We start from the raw sequence: 9,728 nt of genomic DNA on the forward strand, positions 1-9,728 counted from the left end.
CCAAGACACATAATCTTCAGATTCTCCAAGGTTGAAATGAAGGAAAAAATGTTAAGGGCAGCCAGAGAGAAAGGTTGGGTTACCCACAAAGGGAAACCCATCAGAATAACAGCAGATCTCTCAGCAGAAACCCTACATGCCAGAAGAGAGTAGGAGCCAATATTCAACATTCTTAAAGAATTTTCAACTCAGAATTTCATATCCAACCAAACTAAGCTTCATAAGTGAAGGAGAAATAAAATCCTACAAACAAGAAAATGCTGAGGGATTTTGTCACCATCAGACCTGCCTTACAAGAGCTTCTCAAGGAAGCACTAAATATGGAAAGGAAAAACAGTACCAGCCACTGCCAAAACACACCAAAATATAAAGACCAATGACACTATGAAGAAACTACTTCAACTAATGTGCAAAATAACCAGCTAGCATCATGATGACAGGATCAAATTCACACATAACAACATTAACCTTAAATGCAAATGGGCTAAATGCCCCAATTAAAAGACACAGACTCCCAAATTGGACAAAGAGACAAGACTCATTGCTGTGCTGTTTTCAGGAGACCTATCTCATGTGCAAAGACACACATAGGCTCAAAATACAGGATGGAGGAAGATTTACGAAGCAAATGGAAAGCAAAAAAGAGCAGAGGTCGCAATCCTAGTCTCTGATAAAACAGACTTTAAACCAACGAAGATAAAAAAAGACAAAGAAGGGCATTACATAATGGTAAAGGGATCAATGCAACAAGAAGAGCTAACTATCCTACATATATATGCACCCCATAAGGAAGCACCCAGATTCATAAAACAATTTTTAGATATCAACAAAGAGACTTAGACTCCCATACAATAATAGTGGGAGACTTTAGCACCCCACTGTCAATATTAGACAGACCAACGAGACAGAAAATTAACAATAATATTCAGGACTTGAATTCAGCTCTGGACCAAGCAGACCTAATAGACATCTACAGAACTCTCCACCCCAAATCAACAGAATATACATTCTTTTCAGCACCACATAGCACTTATTCTAAAGTTGACCACATAATTGGTAGTAAAACACTCGTCAGCAAATGCAAAAGAATGGAAATCATAACAGTCTGTCAGACCACAGTGCAATCAAATTAGAACTCAGGATTAAGAAACTCACCCAAAACCACACTACTACATGGAAACTGAACAACCCGCTCCTGAAACACTACTAGGTAAATTATGAAATTAAGGCAGAAATAACAAAGTTCTTTGAAACCAATGAGAACAAAGACACAACATACCAGAATCTCTGGGACACATTTAAAGCAGTGTGTAGAGAGAAATTTATAGCACTAAATGCCCACAAGAGAAAGTGGGAAAGATCTAAAATCGACACCCTAACATCACAATTAAAAGAACTAGAGAAGCAAGATCAAACAAATTCAAAAGCTAGTAGAAGACAAGAAATAACTAAGATCAAAGCAGAATTGAAGGAGGTAGAGACACAAAGAAAAACCCTTCAAAAAAAATCAGTGAATCCCAGAGGTGGTTTCTTGAAAAGATTAACAAAACAGATAGACAGATAGCCAGACAAATAAAGAAGAAAACAGAGAAGCATCAAATAGATGCAATAAAAAATGATAAAGGGGATATCACCACAGATCCCACAGAAATACAAACTACCATCAGTAGTTTGTAAATAAACTAGAAAATCTAGAAGAAATGGATACATTCCCCAAAACATTCCCCCTCCCAAGAATACACCAGGAAGAAGTCGAATCCCTGAATAAACCAATAACAAGTTCTGAAATTGAGGCAGTAATTTATAGCCTACCAACCAAAAAAAAAGCCCAGGACCAAATGGATTCAGAGCCAAATTCTACCAGAGGTACAAAGAGGAGCTGGTACCATTTCTTCTGAAACTATTCCAATCAATAGAAAAAGAGGGACTCCCTCCTAACTCATTTTATGAAGCCAGCATCATCCTGATTCCAAAACATGGCAGAGACACAACAAAAAAAGATAATTTCAGGCCAATATCCTTGATGAACATCAATGTGAAAATCCTCAATAAAATACTGGCAAACCGAATCCAGCAGCACATCAAAAAGCTTATCCAACATGATCAAATCAGCTTCATCTCTGGGATGCAAGCCTGGTTCAACATACTCAAATCAATAAACATAACCCATCACATAAACAGAACCAATGACAAAAACCACAAGATTATCTTAATAGATGCAGAAAAGCCCTTTGATAAAATTCAACACCCCTTCATGACAAAAGCTCTCAATACTAGGTATTGATGGAACATATCTCAAAATAATAAGAGCTATTCATGACAGACCCATAGCCAATATCATACTGAATGGGAAAAAGCTGGAAACATTCCCTTTGAGAACTGGCACAAGAAAAGGATGCCCTCTCTCACCACTCCTATTCAACATAGTATTGGAATTTCTGGCCAGGGCAATCAGACAAGAGAAAGAAATAAAGGATATTCCAATAGGAAGAGAGGAAGTCAAATTGTCTCTGTTTGCAGATGACATGATTGTATATTTAGAAAACCCCATCATCTTAGCCAAAAAACTTCTTAAGCTGATAAACAACTTCAGCAAAGTCTCTAGATACAAAATCAATGTGCAAAAATCACAAGCATTCCTATACACTAATAATAGACAAGCAGAGAGCCAAATCATGAATGAACTCCCATTCACAATTGCTACAAAGAATATAAAATATATAGGAACATAACTTACAAGGGATATGAAGGACCTCTTCAAGGAGAACTACAAACCACAGCTCAAGGAAATAAGAGACGACACAAATAAATGGAAAAAAAAAATTCCATGCTCATGGATAGGAAGAATCAACATAGTGAAAATGGCCATACTGCCCAAAGTAATTTATAGATTCAACGCTATCCCCATCAAGCTACCATTGGCTTTCTTCACAGAATTGGAAAAAGCTACTTTACATTTCATATGGAACCAAAAAAAGAGCCCGCATTGCCAAGACAATCCTAAGAAAAAGAACAAAGCTGGAGGCATCAAGCTACCTGACTTCAAACTATACTACAAGGCTACAGTAACCAAAAAAGCATGCTACTGGTGTCAAAACAGAGATACAGATCAATGGAACAAAACACAGGCTTCAGACATAACACCACACATCTACAACCATCTGATCTTCGACAAACCTGACAAAAACAAGCAATGGGGAAAGGATTCCCTATGTAATAAATGGTGCTAGGAAAACTGGCTAGTCATATGCAGAAAACTGAAACCGGGCCCCTTCCTTATACCTTATATAAAAATTAACTCAAGATGGATTAAAGACTTAAATGTAAAACCTAATACCATAAAAACCCTAGAAGAAAACCTAGGCAATACCATTCAGGACACAGGCATGGGAAAAGTCTTCATAACTAAAACACCAAAAGCAATTGCAACAGAAGCCAAAATTGACAAATGGGATCTAATTAAACTAAAGAGCTTCTGCACAGCAAAAGAAACTATCATCAGAGTGAACAGGCAACCTACAGTATGGGAGAACATTTTTGCAATCTATCCATCTGACAAAGGGCTAATATCCAGAATCTACAAGGAACCTTAAACAAATTTACAAGAAAAAATCAAACAACCCTATCAAAAAGTGGGCAAAGGATATGAACAGACACTTCTAAACAGAAGACATTTATGCAGTCCTACAAACATATGAAGAAAAGCTCATCATCACTGGTCATTAGAGAAATGCAAATCAAAACCACAATGAGATACCATCTCACACCAGTTAGAATGGCGATCATTAAAAAGTCTGGAAACAACAGATGCTGGAGAGGATGTGGAGAAACAGGAACACTTTTACACTGTTGGTGGGAGTGTAAATTAGTTCTACCATTGTGGAAGGCAGTGTGGCAATTCCTCAAGGATCTAGAAGCAGAAATACCATTTGACCCAGTAATCCCATTACTGGGTATATGCCCAAAGGATTATAAATCATTCTACTATAAAGACACATTCACATGTATGTTTACTGCAGCACTATTTACAATAGCAAAGACTCAGAACCAACCCAAATGCCCATCAATGATTGACTGGATAAAGAAACTGTATCACATATACACCATGGAATACTTTGTAGCCATAAAAAAGAATGAGTTGATGTCCTTTGCAGGGACATGTATGAAGCTGGAAGCCATTATTCTCAGCAAACTAACACAGGAACAGAAAACCAAACACCGTATGTTCTCACTCATAAGTGGGAGTTGAACAATGAGAACACATGGACACAGGGAGGGGAACATCACACAGCAGGGCCTGTCAGGGTGTGGGGGGCAAGGGGAGGGAGAGCATTAGGACAAATATCTAATGCATGCAGGGCTTAAAACCTAGATGACGGGTTGATGGGTACAGGAAACCACCATGGCACATGTATACCTATGTGACAAGCCTGCACTTTCAGTACATGTATCCCAGAACTTAAGCAAAATAAATTTTAAAAAAGAAAAGTTCTGTAGAACATTAAACTAATTAGAAATATTAGTCTCATGTACTAATAATTTCTCCAGGCGTAATTTCCCTACTCTAACCTTTTTCCCCTTTTCTTCATTACTTTACATTTTTCTCTCCATGGGATTTTATTGTAGGCACTTAATGTAATGCTTTTCAAACCTTATTGGGAATAGAGGCATTGATACATTCATCTATCTAGGTGTGTAACAGAATCTCTGCATTTGCAACTGAAACAGATAAATAGTCCCCATTAGACTGAGAGCTCTTCAGGGGCAGGCAAGGTGCCTTATTCATCTTTGTATCCTCAGTACAGACACTCTGCTAGGCATATAGTCAGCCTTAATATATTAACACTTACAGAATTGAATTGAATTGAATTTTGAAATATCCCCAGGAAATCTTTGAGAGAGTCTGAAAAACTATTTAGAACTTTGAACTGCTGTCTTAGCATTTTGGTCTCCATTAGATAAGGGAGCTTTCTGTTTACATTCTGACTCTTTGTCATAGGTGAGAGTTGTAATAGAGTTGGCACCTGAAGATGCCAGTGCCCCTAACAGAGTGTACATAACAGAGTGCCCCTAACACTGTGCCTCTAACACACTACCCCCTCACACAGCACCCTACATATTATGGGGGCTTAATAAATGTTTGCTGAATAAATGTTGAAAACTGAGGATCTTGTTGTCTTTTGCGTATAGAAGTAAGAAAATGCTTTTTTCTGACTCCCTGCTCTGATTCTCCCCAGTATTCTCTGTTTAGGTGATGGAGCATTGCATGCGGCTAAAAACTAAGGTATTGGGCTCAGACACACTCAGGTTCAAATCCTAGCAATGCTACTAACCAGCTTTGCAATCTTATGTCTCAAGTAAGCAAGTTATTAACCCCTCTAAGCTTCCATTTGCTCACCTTTAAATGGTGATTACTGTAATACTTACTCATGATGTTATTGTAAGGATTTAATGATACGATGTGATTGGTAAACAATGGCTTGTACATTGTGAGTGCTAAGTAAATGGGGGCTGTCTTGCCTATATTTTTATATTCTTTCTAACATTGAACATCAAATATCAACCTATCCTTAGAGAACTGAATTGAGGGTAGCATGCTTGTGACCAAAAGACCCTCTATTTCAATCTTAACATTATCTCAAACTTGCTTAGTCCACCCTCCTTCCCCAAATCTAGGGCCATGTATCAACTTCCTCCCTGCTATGGAGAATTGCTGTAGGGAAGGACCAGAGGGGAACAGGGCTCATTAATAGATAACTTCAAATCCTCTTACCATACTAGGAATAATTGAAAAATGACAGGGCTTCTCAACTATTTCAAAGAGATATTGAGAAGTGTGATTTGAATTGAAAGCGAGAGTCATTAACAAGATTGAAATATTTGGGAACCTCATGGCTGATTTCTGAGGATTAGAGTTAGAAAAACAAACACTCCTCTAAGTGAAGCATGGACCAAATTTATGAATTAGAGATAATTCTTTGCTTTGAAAGATAAATCTCTCCAAAATGATGACAATAAAAAACGTTTGCAATTAATTTAGTGTTTATGAAAAATATTGTATACTTAACTACATAGAACTCAAGTTTACAGGCCTATGAGTTGGTGATTAATATAATCTCCTACTGAAGCCTTGTCCTTAAGTCACAACAAATACATCTGGGTCCTCTGCATGCTCTACGTGTATGCAGAGGAAACAGAGTGACATTAGCATCATGTCCACACGAAGACCGACTTTGCATTTAGAGATAGGATGAGAGGATCACTGAATGCAAAATTACCCCATAGGCTTGGAACCTTTTGAGTACAAAATTTCATTTTCCTCAGAATTTTGACTTCACGATCATGAGCATCATTGCTAGGAGGTGTTCTGCAGCTACTCACACCAGGGCACAAAGAGCCCACATTCAGACTCTTCTAGTCTATCTTATATTTAGGAAGCCTAATTACGTTTTCTGGGTATCTGTCTCCCCACCTCACATTCCCAAATAGAGGCCCATTCTCCAGGCTCAAACACAATACAAGCGTTGTTTTCTACCCTATAATTATAAATGAGCAAACCAAATGACTATACCAGTTGCACTACACCCTGTACCTATGAGAAGCCGCAACATGAAATGTGAGGACCACTCCCTGAGCTGGCCACTATCCTCCTGGATAGTGAGTTTTTCAGGACACTAGTCCTTCCTTATTCATGGTTTCACTTTCCAAGGTTCCAGTTACCCTCAGTCAATTGAGGTCCAAAAATAGGTGAGTACAGTACAATAAGATATTTTGAGAGAGAGAGAGAGAAAGATCACATTCACATAATTTTATTGCAGTATTGCAGTATATTGTTATGTGGCCTATTTTGTAATTCATTATTTGCTGTTCATCTTTTACTGTGCCTAATTTAAAAATTAAACTTTATCATAGGGATGTATGTGTAGGAGAAAACATAGTATATGTAGGATTCAGTACTACAGAGGTTCCAGGCATCCCTGGGGGTCTTGGAATGTGTCTTCCCCCTAATAAGTGTGCATTACTCTACTAACAGCTTGTAACTGGAAACTTATACTTGTGTTCTCATGTATTGCACAATGGTGAAGAGAATGGGCTTAAAGACTGGCTGCCTGGGTTGGAATCACTGTGTGACCCTGCACAAATAACTTTCCTCTCCATACCTCAGTTTATTTATCTGTAGAGAGAAGATAACAATAGAAATTACTTCAGAGGGTTGTGATGAAAAAATGGATTAAATAATATTACTCTGCTCAGACTGCTATAACGAAACACCATAGACTGGGTGGCTTAAACAACAGAAATTTATTTTCTCACACTTCTGGAGGTCAGAGTCCAAGGTTAAAGTTCTGGCAAGATTTGGTTTCTGGTAAGGGCTCTCTTTCTGCCTTACAGATGGCCACCTTCTCATTGTGTCTTCACATTGTGGAGAGAGAGTGGTCTCTCTCTCTCTTCCTCTTGTTATAAAGCCACTAATCTCAACAGAGAAGCCGCACCCTCATGATGTCATCTAACCCTAATTACCTCCCAAAGACCACAATCTCCAAATATATTCACACTGGGGTTAAGCCTTCAATATACAAAGTTTGAGGCAGGGGGACAACTAAGTCCATAGCAATATGTATAAAGGGTTTAGACCAGTGCCTAGCATGCATCAAGCACTAAACAAATGTTACTTACTATTATTCTCATGCTAGGCATTTCATATATGGTCTCACTTAAAAATTACAGCAGTGCAGACATAGGCATATCCCTTTCAGCCGAGGCAACTGAGCTCAGAGTTACCTGCCTTGACTTTGGGGTGGCAAAGCTGACTTGACCCTAATGTCACACAAAGGCAATGTGCTTCCTGCTTTACCACACTATATCCTTTAAAAAAAATTTTAAGGTGTAACTATAAATTTTCTCTATGATTTTAGTTCTTAAAATATCCACATTTTAAAATATTTTTATAGAATCATAACATCTATTCCCACAAATACCCTTCCTTTTATGGAAGAAAGTTTTCATGGCTTAAAACAAAAAAAGATCAATTTTTTACTCAGACTATATGTCCATCCACAGATAGACAGAGAACCTGCTTATCATCATCACTGAGGAACTCAGGCTGATAAAGGAGCCACCATCTCTTACATTGCAGGTCACTTTGCAGAGGATGAAAGGAATTCCAATGGTCTCACATCAACAGCTAAATGTGACACGCATCACTTTTCACAACTCATTAGCCAGAACCCACTCAACCACAACGTGGCCAAGAAACACAATCCTATCACGGGCCTGGAAGGAAGAAAACCAGAAATATTTAAAGGCTTCCAAAAAATAATATCTGGCAGTCAATTGCAGAAGCATAGTTATTCCAACACTGAAATGGGAGTAAGGACATATCTATAATAAACACAGAAAAAAAATTATCTTAGTTCCAGATAATTGGGTGTTTTTTGTCTTTCTCTCTTGGCTAGTAGCTACAAGCAGTGGAATTTTTCTTTTCATTTTTAGCCAAGCTGTCAACTGAGCAAAGGAAAATAACTAACCTTATGGGCGTGGGTAGTTGGTGGAGGGAGGAGTGGGAAAGAAGGCTAGAGTGTGGGTAGGAGTTTAATTTCGTATGTTCAAGGCATGATATGAGAAATTCTGTAAACCCAGGTCCCAAATAATACCCAGGATTTCCAGATGCTCAAGAGAAGCAGGTAACTAAGGAGTCTCCATGGATAAAACAAAGATGCTAAACATCAGCCGAGATTTATCCAGCAATAAGTAGCACAAAAATAATGAACAGAAAAATAAAGTTCAGACCAGAGTTGTTATCAATAGCTACTATAAAAAAATTTTCCTGAGTGAAGATTTTTGTTTTATTTGGCTGAAGGATATCACCACTGGAGTTATGAAGATGTGAATTCCACTGACCATCTATATGAACTTTGACAAGTTACTCAATGTCTTTAAAACTCAACTATAAAATAGGGAGGATAACTAAAGGTTATTGTGAGGGTTAAATGAGATAATGTATTTAGAGCACTTACAATATTATAATATATATACAATAAATATTAGCAATGACTTTTATTTGTATTATTGTTATTATCATGTTGATAAAATGCCAAAAGCCAAAGGAAGCTATTCAGATATTTTTTAATCTATAATATGTATCTTATCATCCAGGTATAATGGCCTTGTTCCTGATCTTAAGCTATAAATATATATGACTTCACCATTAAGTACAATGGTAGCTGTAGGTTTTTCACAGATGCCCTTTATCTGGTTGAAAAAGTTCCCTTCTATTCATGAACAAGTGCTGAATTTTGTTCAATGCTTTTTTAAAAAAAAATCTATTGAAATAATCACATGGTGTTTCCTTTTTAATTTGTTAGAATGACTAATTACATTCATTGATATCTTCAAATGTTAAACTGACAAATTCATGGGATAAACTTCACTTGGACATGATGTCTTATTAATTTTATATGTTGTTGGATTCAGTTAGCTTAGAGTTTTTTACCTCTATGTTCACAAGGAATATCTATCTTAAGTTTACTTCTTGAGATAAATTGGTAATTCATGTCTCTCAAGGTCTTTGAATCTGCTGGTGTCTCTCAAGGTCTTTGAATCTGGTGGCATAACGGTATTCCTGAGATTCCCTTGTTATCTTTTTAATATCTGTAGAATCTGTGGTAAAGTCTGATATTGGTAATTTGTATCTTCCCTTTTATTCCTTCTCAGTATGGCTAGAGGTT

The sequence above is a fragment of the Gorilla gorilla genome, chromosome 19 (assembly GCF_029281585.2).
Source record: "Gorilla gorilla gorilla isolate KB3781 chromosome 19, NHGRI_mGorGor1-v2.1_pri, whole genome shotgun sequence".
NCBI classification, from domain to species: Eukaryota; Metazoa; Chordata; class Mammalia; order Primates; family Hominidae; genus Gorilla; species Gorilla gorilla.